The sequence below is a fragment of the Oncorhynchus kisutch genome, unplaced genomic scaffold (assembly GCF_002021735.2).
Source record: "Oncorhynchus kisutch isolate 150728-3 unplaced genomic scaffold, Okis_V2 scaffold647, whole genome shotgun sequence".
NCBI classification, from domain to species: domain Eukaryota; kingdom Metazoa; phylum Chordata; class Actinopteri; order Salmoniformes; family Salmonidae; genus Oncorhynchus; species Oncorhynchus kisutch.
In genome coordinates, this window is record NW_022262592.1 from 62,300 (window position 1) to 83,316 (window position 21,017).

At 49.5% G+C, this 21,017-nt stretch overlaps 17 non-coding genes across 17 annotated transcripts; all 17 read right to left on the minus strand.

The window, feature by feature from the left end:
* Nucleotides 1–234: 234 nt before the first annotated feature.
* Nucleotides 235–307, minus strand: trnae-cuc (transfer RNA glutamic acid (anticodon CUC)). Its single transcript has one exon. It is a non-coding gene; the product is annotated as a tRNA-Glu (tRNA).
* An 804-nt stretch (nucleotides 308–1,111) lies between these two features.
* trnak-cuu (transfer RNA lysine (anticodon CUU)) lies at nucleotides 1,112–1,184 on the minus strand. Its single transcript has one exon. It is a non-coding gene; the product is annotated as a tRNA-Lys (tRNA).
* Nucleotides 1,185–1,608: 424 nt separating this feature from the next.
* trnak-cuu (transfer RNA lysine (anticodon CUU)) lies at nucleotides 1,609–1,681 on the minus strand. The gene has a single exon. It is a non-coding gene; the product is annotated as a tRNA-Lys (tRNA).
* A 424-nt stretch (nucleotides 1,682–2,105) lies between these two features.
* trnak-cuu (transfer RNA lysine (anticodon CUU)) lies at nucleotides 2,106–2,178 on the minus strand. Its single transcript has one exon. It is a non-coding gene; the product is annotated as a tRNA-Lys (tRNA).
* A 424-nt stretch (nucleotides 2,179–2,602) lies between these two features.
* trnak-cuu (transfer RNA lysine (anticodon CUU)) lies at nucleotides 2,603–2,675 on the minus strand. The gene has a single exon. It is a non-coding gene; the product is annotated as a tRNA-Lys (tRNA).
* A 424-nt stretch (nucleotides 2,676–3,099) lies between these two features.
* On the minus strand, nucleotides 3,100–3,172 carry trnak-cuu (transfer RNA lysine (anticodon CUU)). The gene has a single exon. It is a non-coding gene; the product is annotated as a tRNA-Lys (tRNA).
* Nucleotides 3,173–3,596: 424 nt separating this feature from the next.
* Nucleotides 3,597–3,669, minus strand: trnak-cuu (transfer RNA lysine (anticodon CUU)). Its single transcript has one exon. It is a non-coding gene; the product is annotated as a tRNA-Lys (tRNA).
* A 424-nt stretch (nucleotides 3,670–4,093) lies between these two features.
* Nucleotides 4,094–4,166, minus strand: trnak-cuu (transfer RNA lysine (anticodon CUU)). The gene has a single exon. It is a non-coding gene; the product is annotated as a tRNA-Lys (tRNA).
* A 423-nt stretch (nucleotides 4,167–4,589) lies between these two features.
* On the minus strand, nucleotides 4,590–4,662 carry trnak-cuu (transfer RNA lysine (anticodon CUU)). The gene has a single exon. It is a non-coding gene; the product is annotated as a tRNA-Lys (tRNA).
* Nucleotides 4,663–5,086: 424 nt separating this feature from the next.
* On the minus strand, nucleotides 5,087–5,159 carry trnak-cuu (transfer RNA lysine (anticodon CUU)). Its single transcript has one exon. It is a non-coding gene; the product is annotated as a tRNA-Lys (tRNA).
* A 424-nt stretch (nucleotides 5,160–5,583) lies between these two features.
* Nucleotides 5,584–5,656, minus strand: trnak-cuu (transfer RNA lysine (anticodon CUU)). Its single transcript has one exon. It is a non-coding gene; the product is annotated as a tRNA-Lys (tRNA).
* Nucleotides 5,657–6,080: 424 nt separating this feature from the next.
* On the minus strand, nucleotides 6,081–6,153 carry trnak-cuu (transfer RNA lysine (anticodon CUU)). The gene has a single exon. It is a non-coding gene; the product is annotated as a tRNA-Lys (tRNA).
* Nucleotides 6,154–6,577: 424 nt separating this feature from the next.
* Nucleotides 6,578–6,650, minus strand: trnak-cuu (transfer RNA lysine (anticodon CUU)). Its single transcript has one exon. It is a non-coding gene; the product is annotated as a tRNA-Lys (tRNA).
* A 424-nt stretch (nucleotides 6,651–7,074) lies between these two features.
* On the minus strand, nucleotides 7,075–7,147 carry trnak-cuu (transfer RNA lysine (anticodon CUU)). The gene has a single exon. It is a non-coding gene; the product is annotated as a tRNA-Lys (tRNA).
* A 919-nt stretch (nucleotides 7,148–8,066) lies between these two features.
* On the minus strand, nucleotides 8,067–8,139 carry trnak-cuu (transfer RNA lysine (anticodon CUU)). Its single transcript has one exon. It is a non-coding gene; the product is annotated as a tRNA-Lys (tRNA).
* A 424-nt stretch (nucleotides 8,140–8,563) lies between these two features.
* On the minus strand, nucleotides 8,564–8,636 carry trnak-cuu (transfer RNA lysine (anticodon CUU)). Its single transcript has one exon. It is a non-coding gene; the product is annotated as a tRNA-Lys (tRNA).
* A 424-nt stretch (nucleotides 8,637–9,060) lies between these two features.
* trnak-cuu (transfer RNA lysine (anticodon CUU)) lies at nucleotides 9,061–9,133 on the minus strand. The gene has a single exon. It is a non-coding gene; the product is annotated as a tRNA-Lys (tRNA).
* Nucleotides 9,134–21,017: the final 11,884 nt, after the last annotated feature.

A 21,017-nucleotide genomic window follows, 5' to 3' on the forward strand; every position in this document is an offset into this window, starting at 1 on the left:
AGCCTCTGCCTGTCTATTTCTTGTCAAGAAAAGGAGCATTTACTCAATCCATTTAGGAGTACAATTCATCTGTAATAGGGATGTCATTGAGATGACAGGTCAGAGTGCAGGCAGAGATAGAATTCAAATTCTTAGCTTTCTGTATGACCAGCTATGCAGGGTGGCAACCCTGCTCGAAATTCCAAGCGGATGGATGTTTGCGAAGTGAGTTGGTGCTCCGGCAGAGAAAATAATCACCTAACGTGGGGCTCGAACCCACGAACCTGAGATTGAGAGTCTCATGCTCTACCGACTGAGCTAGCCAGGTACCTCAATAGTGATTTTGACTTGGTTCGAATATCGTACCTCCCAGTTACTGCAAAATATGGTGATCAGTGAGTGTTGTTGATGGATCCTGTGGTGCAATCTGTTAGCGTGTTGTACTTATACAGCAGAATACAGCAATTAGATGACAAGGTTATGAGTTCAAGCCCCACCAGGAGCAAGTATTCTTATTGAAGCCTCTGCCTGTCTATTTCTTGTCAAGAAAAGGAGCATTTACTCAATCCATTTAGGAGTACAATTAATCTGTAATATGGATGTCATTGAGATGACAGGTCAGAGTGCAGGCAGAGATAGAATTCAAATTCTTAGCCTTCTGTATCACCAGAAGGGTGGCAAGTGGTGATTTTGATTTGGTTCGAATATCGTACATCCCAGTTTCTGCAAAATATGGTGATCAGTGAGTGTTGTTGATGGATCCTGTGGTGCAATCTGTTCGCGTGTTGTACTTATACAGCAGTATACAGCAATTAGATGACAAGGTTATGAGTTCAAGCCCCACCAGGAGCAAGTATTCTTCTTGAAGCCTCTGCCTGTCTATTTCTTGTCAAGAAAAGGAGCATTTACTCAATCCATTTAGGAGTACAATTCATCTGTAATAGGGATGTCATTGAGATGACAGGTCAGAGTGCAGGCATGTCATTGAGATGACAGGTCAGAGTGCAGGCAGAGATAGAATTCAAATTCTTAGCCTTCTGTATCACCAGCTATGCAGGGTGGGAAGCCTCCTCAAAATTCCAAGCGGATGGTTGTTTGCGAAGTGAGTTGGTGCTTCAAATGAGAAAATGTTCACCTAACGTGGGGCTCGAACCCACGACCCTGAGATTAAGAGTCTCATGCTCTACCGACTGAGCTAGCCAGGTACCTCAATATTGTTTTAGACTTTTTCGAATATCGTACATCCCAGTTTCTGCAAAATATGGTGATCAGTGAGTGTTGTTGATGGATCCTGTGGTGCAATCTGTTAGCGTCTTGTACTTATACAGCAGAATACAGCAATTAGATGACAAGGTTATGAGTTCAAGCCCCACCAGGAGCAAGTATTCTTATTGAAGCCTCTGCCTGTCTATTTCTTGTCAAGAAAAGGAGAATTTACTCAATCCATTTAGGAGTAGAATTAATCTGTAATAGGGATGTCATTGAGATGACAGGTCAGAGTGCAGGCAGAGATAGAATTCAAATTCTTAGCCTTCTGTATCACCAGCTATGCAGGGTGGCAAGCCTCCTCAAAATTCAAAGCGGATGGATGTTTGCGAAGTGAGTTGGTGCTTCGGCAGAGAAAATAATCACCTAACGTGGGGCTCGAACCCACGACCCTGAGATTAAGAGTCTCATGCTCTACCGACTGAGCTAGCCAGGTACCTCAATATTGTTTTTGACTTTTTCGAATATCGTACATCCCAGTTTCTGCAAAATATGGTGATCAGTGAGTGTTGTTGATGGATCCTGTGGTGCAATCTGTTCGAGTGTTGTACTTATACAGCAGAATACAGCAATTAGATGACAAGGTTATGAGTTCAAGCCCCACCAGGAGCAAGTATTCTTCTTGAAGCCTCTGCCTGTCTATTTCTTGTCAAGAAAAGGAGCATTTACTCAATCCATTTAGGAGTAGAATTAATCTGTAATAGGGATGTCATTGAGATGACAGGTCAGAGTGCAGGCAGAGATAGAATTCAAATTCTTAGCCTTCTGTATCACCAGCTATGCAGGGTGGCAAGCCTCCTCAAAATTCAAAGCGGATGGATGTTTGCGAAGTGAGTTGGTGCTTCGGCAGAGAAAATAATCACCTAACGTGGGGCTCGAACCCACGACCCTGAGATTAAGAGTCTCATGCTCTACCGACTGAGCTAGCCAGGTACCTCAATATTGTTTTTGACTTTTTCGAATATCGTACATCCCAGTTTCTGCAAAATATGGTGATCAGTGAGTGTTGTTGATGGATCCTGTGGTGCAATCTGTTCGAGTGTTGTACTTATACAGCAGAATACAGCAATTAGATGACAAGGTTATGAGTTCAAGCCCCACCAGGAGCAAGTATTCTTCTTGAAGCCTCTGCCTGTCTATTTCTTGTCAAGAAAAGGAGCATTTACTCAATCCATTTAGGAGTACAATTCATCTGTAATAGGGATGTCATTGAGATGACAGGTCAGAGTGCAGGCAGAGATAGAATTCAAATTCTTAGCCTTCTGTATCACCAGCTATGCAGGGTGGGAAGCCTCCTCAAAATTCCAAGCGGATGGTTGTTTGCGAAGTGAGTTGGTGCTTCAAATGAGAAAATTTTCACCTAACGTGAGGCTCGAACCCACGACCCTGAGATTAAGAGTCTCATGCTCTACCGACTGAGCTAGCCAGGTACCTCAATATTGTTTTAGACTTTTTCGAATATCGTACATCCCAGTTTCTGCAAAATATGGTGATCAGTGAGTGTTGTTGATGGATCCTGTGGTGCAATCTGTTCGAGTGTTGTACTTATACAGCAGAATACAGCAATTAGATGACAAGGTTATGAGTTCAAGCCCCACCAGGAGCAAGTATTCTTCTTGAAGCCTCTGCCTGTCTATTTCTTGTCAAGAAAAGGAGCATTTACTCAATCCATTTAGGAGTACAATTCATCTGTAATTGGGATGTCATTGAGATGACAGGTCAGAGTGCAGGCAGAGATAGAATTCAAATTCTTAGCCTTCTGTATCACCAGCTATGCAGGGTGGGAAGCCTCCTCAAAATTCCAAGCGGATGGTTGTTTGCGAAGTGAGTTGGTGCTTCAAATGAGAAAATTTTCACCTAACGTGAGGCTCGAACCCACGACCCTGAGATTAAGAGTATCATGCTCTACCGACTGAGCTAGCCAGGTACCTCAATATTATTTTAGACTTTTTCGAATATCGTACATCCCAGTTTCTGCAAAATATGGTGATCAGTGAGTGTTGTTGATGGATCCTGTGGTGCAATCTGTTAGCGTCTTGTACTTATACAGCAGAATACAGCAATTAGATGACAAGGTTATGAGTTCAAGCCCCACCAGGAGCAAGTATTCTTATTGAAGCCTCTGCCTGTCTATTTCTTGTCAAGAAAAGGAGAATTTACTCAATCCATTTAGGAGTAGAATTAATCTGTAATAGGGATGTCATTGAGATGACAGGTCAGAGTGCAGGCAGAGATAGAATTCAAATTCTTAGCCTTCTGTATCACCAGCTATGCAGGGTGGCAAGCCTCCTCAAAATTCAAAGCGGATGGATGTTTGCGAAGTGAGTTGGTGCTTCGGCAGAGAAAATAATCACCTAACGTGGGGCTCGAACCCACGACCCTGAGATTAAGAGTCTCATGCTCTACCGACTGAGCTAGCCAGGTACCTCAATATTGTTTTTGACTTTTTCGAATATCGTACATCCCAGTTTCTGCAAAATATGGTGATCAGTGAGTGTTGTTGATGGATCCTGTGGTGCAATCTGTTCGAGTGTTGTACTTATACAGCAGAATACAGCAATTAGATGACAAGGTTATGAGTTCAAGCCCCACCAGGAGCAAGTATTCTTATTGAAGCCTCTGCCTGTCTATTTCTTGTCAAGAAAAGGAGCATTTACTCAATCCATTTAGGAGTACAATTCATCAGTAATAGGGATGTCATTGAGATGACAGGTCAGAGTGCAGGCAGAGATAGAATTCAAATTCTTAGCCTTCTGTATCACCAGCTATGCAGGGTGGCAAGCCTCCTCAAAATTCAAAGCGGATGGATGTTTGCGAAGTGAGTTGGTGCTTCGGCAGAGAAAATAATCACTTAACGTGGGGCTCGAACCCACGACCCTGAGATTAAGAGTTTCATGCTCTACCGACTGAGCTAGCCAGGTACCTCAATATTTTTTTGACTTTTTCGAATATCGTACATCCCAGTTTCTGCAAAATATGGTGATCAGTGAGTGTTGTTGATGGATCCTGTGGTGCAATCTGTTCGAGTGTTGTACTTATACAGCAGAATACAGCAATTAGATGACAAGGTTATGAGTTCAAGCCCCACCAGGAGCAAGTATTCTTCTTGAAGCCTCTGCCTGTCTATTTCTTGTCAAGAAAAGGAGCATTTACTCAATCCATTTAGGAGTACAATTCATCTGTAATAGGGATGTCATTGAGATGACAGGTCAGAGTGCAGGCAGAGATAGAATTCAAATTCTTAGCCTTCTGTATCACCAGCTATGCAGGGTGGGAAGCCTCCTCAAAATTCCAAGCGGATGGTTGTTTGCGAAGTGAGTTGGTGCTTCAAATGAGAAAATTTTCACCTAACGTGGGGCTCGAACCCACGACCCTGAGATTAAGAGTCTCATGCTCTACCGACTGAGCTAGCCAGGTACCTCAATATTGTTTTAGACTTTTTCGAATATCGTACATCCCAGTTTCTGCAAAATATGGTGATCAGTGAGTGTTGTTGATGGATCCTGTGGTGCAATCTGTTAGCGTCTTGTACTTATACAGCAGAATACAGCAATTAGATTACAAGGTTATGAGTTCAAGCCCCACCAGGAGCAAGTATTCTTATTGAAGCCTCTGCCTGTCCATTTCTTGTCAAGAAAAGGAGAATTTACTCAATCCATTTAGGAGTACAATTAATCTGTAATAGGGATGTCATTGAGATGACAGGTCAGAGTGCAGGCAGAGATAGAATTCAAATTCTTAGCCTTCTGTATCACCAGCTATGCAGGGTGGGAAGCCTCCTCAAAATTCCAAGCGGATGGTTGTTTGCGAAGTGAGTTGGTGCTTCGGCAGAGAAAATAATCACTTAACGTGGGGCTCGAACCCACGACCCTGAGATTAAGAGTCTCATGCTCTACCGACTGAGCTAGCCAGGTACCTCAATATTGTTTTTGACTTTTTCGAATATCGTACATCCCAGTTTCTGCAAAATATGGTGATCAGTGAGTGTTGTTGATGGATCCTGTGGTGCAATCTGTTCGAGTGTTGTACTTATACAGCAGAATACAGCAATTAGATGACAAGGTTATGAGTTCAAGCCCCACCAGGAGCAAGTATTCTTCTTGAAGCCTCTGCCTGTCTATTTCTTGTCAAGAAAAGGAGCATTTACTCAATCCATTTAGGAGTACAATTCATCTGTAATAGGGATGTCATTGAGATGACAGGTCAGAGTGCAGGCAGAGATAGAATTCAAATTCTTAGCCTTCTGTATCACCAGCTATGCAGGGTGGCAAGCCTCCTCAAAATTCAAAGCGGATGGATGTTTGCGAAGTGAGTTGGTGCTTCGGCAGAGAAAATAATCACCTAACGTGGGGCTCAAACCCACGACCCTGAGATTAAGAGTCTCATGCTCTACCGACTGAGCTAGCCAGGTACCTCAATATTGTTTTTGACTTTTTCGAATATCGTACATCCCAGTTTCTGCAAAATATGGTGATCAGTGAGTGTTGTTGATGGATCCTGTGGTGCAATCTGTTCGAGTGTTGTACTTATACAGCAGAATACAGCAATTAGATGACAAGGTTATGAGTTCAAGCCCCACCAGGAGCAAGTATTCTTATTGAAGCCTCTGCCTGTCTATTTCTTGTCAAGAAAAGGAGCATTTACTCAATCCATTTAGGAGTAGAATTAATCTGTAATAGGGATGTCATTGAGATGACAGGTCAGAGTGCAGGCAGAGATAGAATTCAAATTCTTAGCCTTCTGTATCACCAGCTATGCAGGGTGGCAAGCCTCCTCAAAATTCAAAGCGGATGGATGTTTGCGAAGTGAGTTGGTGCTTCGGCAGAGAAAATAATCACCTAACGTGGGGCTCAAACCCACGACCCTGAGATTAAGAGTCTCATGCTCTACCGACTGAGCTAGCCAGGTACCTCAATATTGTTTTTGACTTTTTCGAATATCGTACATCCCAGTTTCTGCAAAATATGGTGATCAGTGAGTGTTGTTGATGGATCCTGTGGTGCAATCTGTTCGAGTGTTGTACTTATACAGCAGAATACAGCAATTAGATGACAAGGTTATGAGTTCAAGCCCCACCAGGAGCAAGTATTCTTATTGAAGCCTCTGCCTGTCTATTTCTTGTCAAGAAAAGGAGCATTTACTCAATCCATTTAGGAGTACAATTCATCAGTAATAGGGATGTCATTGAGATGACAGGTCAGAGTGCAGGTAGAGATATAATTCAAATTCTTAGCCTTCTGTATCACCAGCTATGCAGGGTGGCAAGCCTCCTCAAAATTCAAAGCGAATGGATGTTTGCGAAGTGAGTTGGTGCTTCGGCAGAGAAAATAATCACTTAACGTGGGGCTCGAACCCACGACCCTGAGATTAAGAGTCTCATGCTCTACCGACTGAGCTAGCCAGGTACCTCAATATTGTTTTTGACTTTTTCGAATATCGTACATCCCAGTTTCTGCAAAATATGGTGATCAGTGAGTGTTGTTGATGGATCCTGTGGTGCAATCTGTTCGAGTGTTGTACTTATACAGCAGAATACAGCAATTAGATGACAAGGTTATGAGTTCAAGCCCCACCAGGAGCAAGTATTCTTCTTGAAGCCTCTGCCTGTCTATTTCTTGTCAAGAAAAGGAGCATTTACTCAATCCATTTAGGAGTACAATTCATCTGTAATAGGGATGTCATTGAGATGACAGGTCAGAGTGCAGGCAGAGATAGAATTCAAATTCTTAGCCTTCTGTATCACCAGCTATGCAGGGTGGGAAGCCTCCTCAAAATTCCAAGCGGATGGTTGTTTGCGAAGTGAGTTGGTGCTTCAAATGAGAAAATTTTCACCTAACGTGAGGCTTGAACCCACGACCCTGAGATTAAGAGTCTCATGCTCTACCGACTGATCTAGCCAGGTACCTCAATATTGTTTTAGACTTTTTCGAATATCGTACATCCCAGTTTCTGCAAAATATGGTGATCAGTGAGTGTTGTTGATGGATCCTGTGGTGCAATCTGTTCGAGTGTTGTACTTATACAGCAGAATACAGCAATTAGATGACAAGGTTATGAGTTCAAGCCCCACCAGGAGCAAGTATTCTTCTTGAAGCCTCTGCCTGTCCATTTCTTGTCAAGAAAAGGAGAATTTACTCAATCCATTTAGGAGTACAATTAATCTGTAATAGGGATGTCATTGAGATGACAGGTCAGAGTGCAGGCAGAGATAGAATTCAAATTCTTAGCCTTCTGTATCACCAGCTATGCAGGGTGGCAAGCCTCCTCAAAATTCAAAGCGGATGGATGTTTGCGAAGTGAGTTGGTGCTTCGGCAGAGAAAATAATCACCTAACGTGGGGCTCGAAACCACAAACCTGAGATTAAGTCTCATGCTCTACCGACTGAGCTAGCCAGGTACCTCAATATTGTTTTAGACTTTTTCGAATATCGTACATCCCAGTTTCTGCAAAATATGGTGATCAGTGAGTGTTGTTGATGGATCCTGTGGTGCAATCTGTTAGCGTCTTGTACTTATACAGCAGAATACAGCAATTAGATGACAAGGTTATGAGTTCAAGCCCCACCAGGAGCAAGTATTCTTATTGAAGCCTCTGCCTGTCTATTTCTTGTCAAGAAAAGGAGAATTTACTCAATCCATTTAGGAGTAGAATTAATCTGTAATAGGGATGTCATTGAGATGACAGGTCAGAGTGCAGGCAGAGATAGAATTCAAATTCTTAGCCTTCTGTATCACCAGCTATGCAGGGTGGCAAGCCTCCTCAAAATTCAAAGCGGATGGATGTTTGCGAAGTGAGTTGGTGCTTCGGCAGAGAAAATAATCACCTAACGTGGGGCTCGAACCCACAACCCTGAGATTAAGAGTCTCATGCTCTACCGACTGAGCTAGCCAGGTACCTCAATATTGTTTTTGACTTTTTCGAATATCGTACATCCCAGTTTCTGCAAAATATGGTGATCAGTGAGTGTTGTTGATGGATTCTGTGGTGCAATCTGTTAGAGTGTTGTACTTATACAGCAGAATACAGCAATTAGATGACAAGGTTATGAGTTCAAGCCCCACCAGGAGCAAGTATTCTTATTGAAGCCTCTGCCTGTCTATTTCTTGTCAAGAAAAGGAGAATTTACTCATTCCATTTAGGAGTACAATTAATCTGTAATAGGGATGTCATTGAGGTGACAGGTCAGAGTGCAGGCAGAGATAGAATTCAAATTCTTAGCCTTCTGTATCACCAGCTATGCAGGGTGGCGAGCCTCCTCAAAATTCAAAGCGGATGGATGTTTGGGAAGTGAGTTGGTGCTTCGGCAGAGAAAATACTCACCTAACGTGGGGCTCGAACCCACGACCCTGAGATTAAGAGTCTCATGCTCTACCAACTGAGCTAGCCAGGTACCTGAATATCTTTGTTGACTTTTTCGAATATCGTACATCCAAGTTTCTGCAAAATATGGTGATCAGTGAGTGTTGTTGATGGATTCTGTGGTGCAATCTGTTAGAGTGTTGTACTTATACAGCAGAATACAGCAATTAGATGACAAGGTTATGAGTTCAAGCCCCACCAGGAGCAAGTATTCTTATTGAAGCCTCTGCCTGTCTATTTCTTGTCAAGAAAAGTAGCATTTACTCAATCCATTTAGGAGTACAATTCATCAGTAATAGGGATGTCATTGAGATGACAGGTCAGAGTGCAGGCAGAGATAGAATTCAAATTCTTAGCCTTCAGAATCACCAGCTATGCAGGGTGGCAACCCTGCTCGAAATTCAAAGCGGATGGATGTTTGCGAAGTGAGTTGGTGCTTCGGCAGAGAAAATAATCACCTAACGTGGGGCTCGAACCCACGACCCTGAGATTAAGAGTCTCATGCTCTACAGACTGAGCTAGCCAGGAACCTCAATATTGTTTTTGACTTTTTCGAATATCGTACATCCCAGTTTCTGCAAAATATGGTTATCAGTGAGTGTTGTTGATGGATCCTGTGGTGCAATCTGTTAGCGTGTTGTACTTATACAGCAGAATACAGCGAATTAGATGACAAGGTTATGAGTTCAAGTCCCACCAGGAGCAAGTATTCTTCTTGAAGCCTCTGCCTGTCTATTTCTTGTCCAGAAAATGAGCATTTACTCAATCCATTTAGGAGTACAATTCATCGGTAATAGGGATGTCATTGAGATGACAGGTCAGAGTGCAGGCAGAGATAGAATTCAAATTCTTAGCCTTCTGTATCACCAGCTATGAAGGGTGCTCGAAATTCCAAGCGGATGGTTGTTTGCGTAGTGAGTTGGTGCTTCGGCAGAGAAAATAATCACCTAACGTGGGGCTTGAACCTACAATCCTGAGATTAAGAGTCTCATGCTCTACAGACTGAGCTAGCAAGGTACCTCAATAGTGATTTTGACTTGGTTCGAATATCGTACATCCCAGTTTCTGCAAAATATGGTGATCAGTGAGTGTTGTTGATGGATTCTGTGGTGCAATCTGTTAGCGTGTTGTACTTATACAGCAGTATACAGCAATTAGATGACAAGGTTATGAGTTCAAGTCCCACCAGGAGCAAGTATTCTTCTTGAAGCCTCTGCCTGTCTATTTCTTGTCCAGAAAATGAGCATTTACTCAATCCATTTAGGAGTACAATTAATCTGTAATAGGGATGTCGTTGAGATGACAGGTCAGAGTGCAGGCAGAGATAGAATTCAAATTCTTAGCCTTCTGTATCACCAGCTATGCAGGGTGGTAACCCTGCTCGAAATTCCAAGCGGATGGTTGTTTGCGAAGTGAGTTGGTGCTTCGGCAGAGAAAATATTCACCTAACGTGGGGCTCGAACCCACAACCCTGAGATTAAGAGTCTCATGCTCGACAGGTACCTGATTTGGTCTGAATATCGTACAGCTCCGTTTCTGCAAAATATGATGATCAGGGTGATTGTTTGTTAATGGATCCTGTGGTGCAATTGTAACCAATATGAAATGGCTAGTTAGCGGTGGTGTGCGCTAATAGCGTAACAATTGGTGACGTCACTTGCTCTGAGACCTTGAAGTAGTGGTTCCCCTTGCTCTGCAAGGGCCGAGGCTTTTAGGGAGCAATGGGTAACGATGCTTTGAGGGTGACTGTTGATGTGTGCAGAGGGTCCCTGATTCATACCCGGGTAGGGGTGAGGGGACGGATTAAATTTATACTGTTACATTGATGCTGTTGACCCGGATCACTGGTTGATAGAACCATCACCTACCCTCCAGTATTTATAGTTCTGGGACTGAGTACTGATAGAACCATCACCTACCCTACAGTATTTATAGTTCTGGGACTGAGTACTGATAGAACCATCACCTACCCTACAGTATTTATAGTTCTGGGACTGAGTACTGATAGAACCATCACCTACCCTACAGTATGTATAGTTCTGGGACTGAGTACTGATAGAACCATCACCTACCCTCCAGTATTTATAGTACTGGGACTGAGTACTGATAGAACCATCACCTACCCTCCAGTATTTATAGTTCTGGGACTGAGTACTGATAGAACCATCACCTACCCTACAGTATTTATAGTTCTGGGACTGAGTACTGATAGAACCATCACCTACCCTACAGTATTTATAGTACTGGGACTGAGTACTGATAGAACCATCACCTACCCTACAGTATTTATAGTTCTGGGACTGAGTACTGATAGAACCATCACCTACCCTACAGTATTTATAGTACTGGGACTGAGTACTGATAGAACCATCACCTACCCTACAGTATTTATAGTTCTGGGACTGAGTACTGATAGAACCATCACCTACCCTCCAGTATTTATAGTACTGGGACTGAGTACTGATAGAACCATCACCTACCCTACAGTATTTATAGATCTGGGACTGAGTACTGATAGAACCATCACCTACCCTACAGTATGTATAGTTCTGGGACTGAGTAGTGATAGAACCAACTGGGTTCCTGACTGACTGACTGACTGAAACCATAGACTGACTGGGTTCCTGACTGACTGGCTGACTGACTGGGTTCCTGACTGACTGACTGAAACAATAGATTGACTGTCTGTCCTGATGTCACGTTATTATTAACATTATGATAATAACAGTATGATCAAAACAGTATGATCTCTGCTCCAATGGGAGTCTGGGTGGAGGATCCCCCCTGACCATCAGACCAATTAAATCTGATCTCCACCAGGTCTGACCCCTCCGCCCATGAATATTCAGGAGGCAGAATGCAAATGAAACCACCGCGGACACACATTCGTGCACAACACACACGCACGCACGCACACACACACACACACACAAAAAAAGAGGTTGGGGGAGAACAAAGGAAGGAGGGACGTAGCCTCTCTCCTCCTCTCATCTCCACTCCTCTCCTTTCCTCTCCTTTCCTCTCCTCAGCCCCTTCCCTCCTGTCTTCCCTCTGCCTCCTCCCCCCTCTCCTCCTCTCTTCTCTTCTCCTTTCCTCTCCTCTCCTCTCTTCTCCTTTCCTCTCCTCTCCTCTCCTTTCCTCTCCTCAGCCCCTTCCCTCCTGTCTTCCTTCTGCCTCCTCCTCCCTCTCCTCTCCTTTCCTCTCCTTTCCTCTCCTCAGCCCCTTCCCTCCTGTCTTCCCTCTGCCTCCTCCTCCCTCTCCTCTCCTCCTCTCATCTCCTTTCCTCTCCTTTCCTCTCCTCAGCCCCTTCCCTCTTGTCTTCCCTCTGCCTCCTCCTCCCTTTCCTCTCCTTTCCTCTCCTCAGCCCCTTCCCTCCTGTCTTCCCTCTGCCTCCTCCTCCCTCTCCTCTCCTCCTCTCCTCTCCTTTCCTCTACTCTCCTCTCCTCAGCCCCTTCCCTCCTGTCTTCCCTCTGCCTCCTCCCCACTCCTCCCCCTCCTCTACTCTCCTCTCCTTTCCTCACTTCTGAAGGAGAACCAACACGGATGGCATCAGATCTAACACCATCACACTGAGAGGACAGAGGTTGAGTCTGAAATGATACCCTATCTCCTTTCTAGAGCATTATGGCGCCCTTCCTTTATAGAGCACTGTGGGCCCTTCCTTTGTAGAGCACTGTGGGCCCTTCCTTTGTAGAGCACTGTGGGCCCTTCCTTTATAGAGCACTGTGGGCCCTTCCTTCATAGAGCACTGTGGGCCCTTCCTTCATAGAGCACTGTGGGCCCTTCCTTTATAGAGCACTGTGGGCCCTTCCTTCATAGAGCACTGTGGGCCCTTCCTTCATAGAGCACTGTGGGCCCTTCCTTTATAGAGCACTGTGGGCCCTTCCTTCATAGAGCACTGTGGGCCCTTCCTTTATAGAGCACTATGGGCCCTTCCTTTATAGAGCACTATGGGCCCTTCCTTTATAGAGCACTGTGGGCTCTTCCTTTATAGAGCACTGTGGGCCCTTCCTTTATAGAGCACTGTGGGCCCTTCCTTTATAGAGCACTGTGGACCCTTCCTTTATAGAGCACTGTGGCACCCTTCCTTTATAGAGCACTGTGGGCCCTTCCTTCATAGAGCACTGTGGGCCCTTCCTTCATAGAGCACTATGGCGCCCTTCCTTTATAGAGCACTGTGGCACCCTTCCTTTATAGAGCACTGTGGGCCCTTCCTTTCTAGAGCACTGTGGGCCCTTCCTTTATAGAGCACTATGGGCCCTTCCTTTCTAGAGCACTGTGGGCCCTTCCTTTCTAGAGCACTGTGGGCCCTTCCTTTCTAGAGCACTGTGGGCCCTTCCTTTCTAGTTCACCGTGGGCCCTTCCTTTGTAGAGCACTGTGGGCCCTTCCTTTGTAGAGCACTGTGGGCCCTTCCTTTCTAGAGCACTGTGGGTCCTTCCTTTCTAGAGCACTGTGGGCCCTTCCTTTCTAGAGCACTGTGGGCCCTTCCTTTCTAGAGCACTGTGGGCCCTTCCTTTCTAGAGCACTGTGGGCCCTTCCTTTCTAGAGCACTGTGGGCCCTTCCTTTCTAGTGGAAATTACTTTAGAAGCATAAAAAAAAACTCAAATACACTACAAGTTTGCATTTCCTGCTGTGCACCACAACACATCAGGAGGGCCATAATCTGTGAATAAAAACACTCAGAGCCTGTAAAGTACACCGAGTCTCCCATTTAAAAAACCCCAGAAAGGAGAGTAGAGAAGAGGATGTGTGCCGGTATGTGTGCCGGTATGAAGCATTTCAGTAAATAGTTGCGCTCTGGAAACAGCTTCTCCTCCTCAGGGGCAGAGACCCCATCAATATTAGATGAAGCAAGGGAACACCCTACAGACAGGAGACTGGTGAAACTGGCCAGAGACCCCGTCGTCAGACAGGAGACTGGTGAAACTGTCCAGAGACCCCGTTGTCAGAAAGGAGACTGGTGAAACTGTCCAGAGACCCCGTCGTCAGACAGGAGACTGGTGAAACTGGCCAGAGACCCCGTCGTCAGACAGGAGACTGGTGAAACTGGCCAGAGAACCCGTCGTCAGAGGAACACCCTACAGACAGGAGACTGGTGAAACTGGCCAGAGACCCCGTCGTCAGACAGGAGACTGGTGAAACTGGCCAGAGACCCTGTCGTCAGACAGGAGACTGGTGAAACTGGCCAGAGACCCTGTCGTCAGACAGGAGACTGGTAAAACTGGCCAGAGACCCTGTCGTCAGACAGGAGACTGGTGAAACTGGCCAGAAACCTCATCGTCAGAGGAACACCCTACAGACAGGAGACTGGTGAAACTGGCCAGAGACCCCATCGTCAGAGGAACACCCTACAGACAGGAGACTGGTGAAACTGGCCAGAGACCCCGTCGTCAGACAGGAGACTGGTGAAACTGGCCAGAGACCCTGTCGTCAGACAGGAGACTGGTAAAACTGGCCAGAGACCCTGTCGTCAGACAGGAGACTGGTGAAACTGGCCAGAAACCTCATCGTCAGAGGAACACCCTACAGACAGGAGACTGGTGAAACTGGCCAGAGACCCCGTCGTCAGACAGGAGACTGGTGAAACTGGCCAGAGACCCCATCGTCAGACAGGAGACTGACAGGAGACTGGTGAAACTGGCCAGAGACCCCGTCGTCAGACAGGAGACTGGTGAAACTGGCCAGAGACCCCGTCGTCAGACATGAGACTGCTGAAACTGGCCAGAGACCCCGTCGTCAGACAGGAGACTGGTGAAACTGGCCAGAGACCCCATCATCAGACAGGAGACTGGTGAAACTGGCCAGAGACCCCGTCGTCAGACAGGAGACTGGTGAAACTGGCCAGAGACCCCGTCGTCAGAGGAACACCCTACAGACAGGAGACTGGTGAAACTGGCCAGAGTCCCCGTCGTCAGACAGGAGACTGGTAAAACTGGCCAGAGACCCCGTCGTCAGACAGGAGACTGGTGAAACTGGCCAGAGACCCCGTCGTCAGACAGGAGACTGGTGAAACTGACCAGAGACCCCGTCGTCAGACAGGAGACTGGTGAAACTGGCCAGAGACCCCATCGTCAGACAGGAGACTGGTGAAACTGGCCAGAGACCCCGTCGTCAGAGGAACACCCTACAGACAGGAGACTGGTGAAACTGGCCAGAGACCCCGTCGTCAGACAGGAGACTGGTGAAACTGGCCAGAGACCCCGTCGTCAGACAGGAGACTGGTGAAACTGGCCAGAGACCCCGTCGTCAGACAGGAGACTGGTGAAACTGGCCAGAGACCCCGTCGTCAGAGAGGAGACTTGTGAAACTGGCCAGAGACCCCGTCGTCAGACAGGAGACTGGTGAAACTGGCCAGAGACCCCGTCGTCAGAGGAACACCCTACAGACAGGAGACTGGTGAAACTGGCCAGAGACCCCGTCGTCAGACAGGAGACTGGTGAAACTGGCCAGAGACCCCGTCGTCAGACAGGAGACTGGTGAAACTGGCCAGAGACCCCGTCGTCAGAGGAACACCCTACAGACAGGAGACTGGTGAAACTGGCCAGAGTCCCCGTCGTCAGACAGGAGACTGGTAAAACTGGCCAGAGACCCCGTCGTCAGAGGAACACCCTACAGACAGGAGACTGGTGAAACTGGCCAGAGTCCCCGTCGTCAGACAGGAGACTGGTAAAACTGGCCAGAGACCCCGTCGTCAGACAGGAGACTGGTGAAACTGGCCAGAGACCCCGTCGTCAGACAGGAGACTGGTGAAACTGACCAGAGACCCCGTCGTCAGACAGGAGACTGGTGAAACTGGCCAGAGACCCCATCGTCAGACAGGAGACTGGTGAAACTGGCCAGAGACCCCGTCGTCAGAGGAACACCCTACAGACAGGAGACTGGTGAAACTGGCCAGAGACCCCGTCGTCAGACAGGAGACTGGTGAAACTGGCCAGAGACCCCGTCGTCAGACAGGAGACTGGTGAAACTGGCCAGAGACCCCGTCGTCAGACAGGAGACTGGTGAAACTGGCCAGAGACCCCGTCGTCAGAGAGGAGACTTGTGAAACTGGCCAGAGACCCCGTCGTCAGACAGGAGACTGGTGAAACTGGCCAGAGACCCCGTCGTCAGAGGAACACCCTACAGACAGGAGACTGGTGAAACTGGCCAGAGACCCCGTCGTCAGACAGGAGACTGGTGAAACTGGCCAGAGACCCCGTCGTCAGACAGGAGACTGGTGAAACTGGCCAGAGACCCCGTCGTCAGAGGAACACCCTACAGACAGGAGACTGGTGAAACTGGCCAGAGTCCCCGTCGTCAGACAGGAGACTGGTAAAACTGGCCAGAGACCCCGTCGTCAGACAGGAGACTGGTGAAACTGGCCAGAGACCCCATCGTCAGACAGGAGACTGGTGAAACTGACCAGAGACCCCGTCGTCAGACAGGAGACTGGTGAAACTGGCCAGAGACCCCATCGTCAGAGGAACACCCTACAGACAGGAGACTGGTGAAACTGGCCAGAGACCCCGTCGTCAGACAGGAGACTGGTGAAACTGGCCAGAGACCCCGTCGTCAGACAGGAGACTGGTGAAACTGGCCAGAGACCCCGTCGTCAGACAGGAGACTGGTGAAACTGGCCAGAGACCCCGTCGTCAGAGAGGAGACTTGTGAAACTGGCCAGAGACCCCGTCGTCAGACAGGAGACTGGTGAAACTGGCCAGAGACCCGTCGTCAGAGGAACACCCTACAGACAGGAGACTGGTGAAACTGGCCAGAGACCCCGTCGTCAGACAGGAGACTGGTGAAACTGGCCAGAGACCCCGTCGTCAGACAGGAGACTGGTGACACTGGCCAGAGACCCCGTCGTCAGACAGGAGACTGGTGAAACTGGCCAGAGACCCCGTCGTCAGACAGGAGTCTGGTGAAACTGGCCAGAGACTCCGTCGTCAGACAGGAGACTGGTGAAACTGGCCAGAGACCCCGTCGTCAGACAGGAGACTGGTGAAACTGACCAGAGACTCCGTCGTCAGACAGGAGACTGGTGAAACTGGCCAGAGACCCCGTCGTCAGACAGGAGACTGGTGAAACTGGCCAGAGACCCCGTCGTCAGACAGGAGACTGGTGAAACTGGCCAGAGACCCCGTCGTCAGAGGAACACCCTACAGACAGGAGACTGTTGAAACTGGCCAGAGACCCCGTCGTCAGAGGAACACCCTACAGACAGGAGACTGTGAGAACTGGCCAGAGACCCCATCGTCAGACAGGAGACTGGAGATACTGGCCAGAGACCCCGTCGTCAGAGGAACACCCTACAGACAGGAGACTGTGAAACTGGCCAGAGACCCCGTCGTCAGACAGGAGACTGGTGAAACTGGCCAGAGACCCCATTGTCAGACAGGAGACTGGTGAAACTGGCCAGAGACCCCGTCGTCAGACAGGAGACTGGTGAAACTGGCCAGAGACCCCGTCGTCAGACAGGAGACTGGTGAAACTGGCCAGAGACCCCGTCGTCAGACAGGAGACTGGTGAAACTGGCCAGAGACCCTGTCGTCAGAGGAACACCCTACAGACAGGAGACTGGTGAAACTGGCCAGAGACCCCGTCGTCAGAGGAACACCCTACAGACAGGAGACTGGTGAAACTGGCCAGAGACCCCGTCGTCAGACAGGAGACTGGTGAACCTGGCCAGAGACCCCGTCGTCAGACAGGAGACTGGTGAAACTGGCCAGAGACCCCTTCGTCAGAGGAACACCCTACAGACAGGAGACTGGTGAAACTGGCCAGAGACCCCGTCGTCAGACAGGAGACTGGTGAAACTGGCCAGAGACCCCGTCGTCAGAGGAACACCCTACAGACATTAGACTGGTGAAACTGGCCAGAGACCCTGTCGTCAGACAGGAGACTGGTAAAACTGGCCAGAGACCCCGTCGTCAGACAGGAGACTGGTGAAACTGGCCAGAGACCCCGTCGTCAGAGGAACACACTACAGACAGGAGACTGGTGAAACTGGCCAGAGACCCCATCGTCAGACAGGAGACTGACAGGAGACTGGTGAAACTGGCCAGACCCCGTCGTCAGACAGGAGTCTGGTGAAACTGGCCAGAGACCCCGTCGTCAGACAGGAGACTGCTGAAACTGGCCAGAGGCCCCGTCGTCAGACAGGAGACTGGTGAAACTGGCCAGAGACCCTGTCGTCAGAGGAACACCCTACAGACAGGAGACTGGTGAAACTGGCCAGAGACCCCATCGTCAGAAAGGAGACTGGTGAAACTGGCCAGTGACCCCGTCGTCAGAAAGGAGACTGGTGAAACTGGCCAGAGACCCCGTCGTCAGACAGGAGACTGGTGAAACTGGCCAGAGACCCCGTCGTCAGAGGAACACCCTACAGACAGGAGACTGGTGAAACTGGCCAGAGTCCCCGTCGTCAGACAGGAGACTGGTGAAACTGGCCAGAGACCCCGTCGTCAGACAGGAGACTGGTGAAACTGGCCAGAGACCCCGTCGTCAGACAGGAGACTGGTGAAACTGGCCAGAGACCCCATCGTCAGACAGGAGACTGGTGAAACTGACCAGAGACCCCGTCGTCAGACAGGAGACTGGTGAAACTGGCCAGAGACCCCGTCGTCAGACAGGAGACTGGTGAAACTGGCCAGAGACCCCGTCGTCAGAGGAACACCCTACAGACAGGAGACTGGTGAAACTGGCCAGAGACCCCGTCGTCAGACAGGAGACTGGTGAAACTGGCCAGAGACCCCGTCGTCAGACAGGAGACTGGTGAAACTGGCCAGAGACCCCGTCGTCAGACAGGAGACTGGTGAAACTGGCCAGAGACCCCGTCGTCAGAGGAACACCCTACAGACAGGAGACTGGTGAAACTGGCCAGAGACCCCGTCGTCAGAGGAACACCCTACAGACAGGAGACTGGTGAAACTGGCCAGAGACCCCGTCGTCAGACAGGAGGCTGGTGAAACTGGCCAGAGACCCTGTCGTCAGACAGGAGACTGGTGAAACTGGCCAGAGACCCCGTTGTCAGACAGGAGTCTGGTGAAACTGGCCAGAGACTCCGTCGTCAGACAGGAGACTGGTGAAACTGGCCAGAGACCCCGTCGTCAGACAGGAGACTGGTGAAACTGACCAGAGACTCCGTCGTCAGACAGGAGACTGGTGAAACTGGCCAGAGACCCCGTCGTCAGACAGGAGACTGGTGAAACTGGCCAGAGACCCCGTCGTCAGACAGGAGACTGGTGAAACTGGCCAGAGACCCCGTCGCCAGAGGAACACCCTACAGACAGGAGACTGGTGAAACTGGCCAGAGACCCCGTCGTCAGAGGAACACCCTACAGACAGGAGACTGTTGAAACTGGCCAGAGACCCCGTCATCAGAGGAACACCCTACAGACAGGAGACTGTGAGAACTGGCCAGAGACCCCATCGTCAGACAGGAGACTGTGAGACTGGCCAGAGACCCCGTCGTCAGACAGGAGACTGGTGAAACTGGCCAGAGACCCCATCGTCAGACAGGAGACTGGTGAAACTGGCCAGAGACCCCGTCGTCAGACAGGAGACTGGTGAAACTGGCCAGAGACCCCGTCGTCAGACAGGAGACTGGTGAAACTGGCCAGAGACCCCGTCGTCAGACAGGAGACTGGTGAAACTGGCCAGAGACCCCGTCGTCAGAGGAACACCCTACAGACAGGAGACTGGTGAAACTGGCCAGAGACCCCATCGTCAGAGGAACACCCTACAGACAGGAGACTGGTGAAACTGGCCAGAGACCCCATCGTCAGACAGGAGACTGGTGAAACTGGCCAGAGACCCCGTCGTCAGACAGGAGACTGCTGAAACTGGCCAGAGACCCCGTCGTCAGAGGAACACCCTACAGACAGGAGACTGGTGAAACTTGCCAGAGACCCTGTCGTCAGACAGGAGACTGGTAAAACTGGCCAGAGACCCTGTCGTCAGACAGGAGACTGGTGAAACTGGCCAGAAACCTCATCGTCAGAGGAACACCCTACAGACAGGAGACTGGTGAAACTGGCCAGAGACCCCATCGTCAGAGGAACACCCTACAGACAGGAGACTGGTGAAACTGGCCAGAGACCCCGTCGTCAGACAGGAGACTGGTGAAACTGGCCAGAGACCCCATCGTCAGACAGGAGACTGACAGGAGACTGGTGAAACTGGCCAGAGACCCCGTCGTCAGACAGGAGACTGGTGAAACTGGCCAGAGACCCCGTCGTCAGACAGGAGACTGCTGAAACTGGCCAGAGACCCCGTCGTCAGACAAGAGACTGGTGAAACTGGCCAGAGACCCTGTCGTCAGAGGAACACCCTACAGACAGGAGACTGGTGAAACTGGCCAGAGACCCCATCGTCAGAAAGGAGACTGGTGAAACTGGCCAGTGACCCCGTCGTCAGAAAGGAGACTGGTGAAACTGGCCAGAGACCCCGTCGTCAGACAGGAGACTGGTGAAACTGGCCAGAGACCCCGTCGTCAGAGGAACACCCTACAGACAGGAGACTGGTGAAACTGGCCAGAGTCCCCGTCGTCAGACAGGAGACTGGTGAAACTGGCCAGAGACCCCGTCGTCAGACAGGAGACTGGTGAAACTGGCCAGAGACCCCGTCATCAGAGGAACACCCTACAGACAGGAGACTGGTGAAACTGGCCAGAGACCCCGTCGTCAGAGGAACACCCTACAGACAGGAGACTGGTGCAACTGGCCAGAGACCCCGTCGTCAGACAGGAGACTGGTGAAACTGGCCAGAGACCCCGTCGTCAGACAGGAGACTGGTGAAACTGGCCAGAGACCCCGTTGTCAGACAGGAGTCTGGTGAAACTGGCCAGAGACTCCGTCGTCAGACAGGAGACTGGTGAAACTGGCCAGAGACCCCGTCGTCAGACAGGAGACTGGTGAAACTGACCAGAGACTCCGTCGTCAGACAGGAGACTGGTGAAACTGGCCAGAGACCCCGTCGTCAGACAGGAGACTGGTGAAACTGGCCAGAGACCCCGTCGTCAGACAGGAGACTGGTGAAACTGGCCAGAGACCCCGTCGCCAGAGGAACACCCTACAGACAGGAGACTGGTGAAACTGGCCAGAGACCCCGTCGTCAGAGGAACACCCTACAGACAGGAGACTGTTGAAACTGGCCAGAGACCCCGTCGTCAGAGGAACACCCTACAGACAGGAGACTGTGAGAACTGGCCAGAGACCCCATCGTCAGACAGGAGACTGTGAAACTGGCCAGAGACCCCGTCGTCAGACAGGAGACTGGTGAAACTGGCCAGAGACCCCATCGTCAGACAGGAGACTGGTGAAACTGGCCAGAGACCCCGTCGTCAGACAGGAGACTGGTGAAACTGGCCAGAGACCCCGTCGTCAGACAGGAGACTGGTGAAACTGGCCAGAGACCCCGTCGTCAGACAG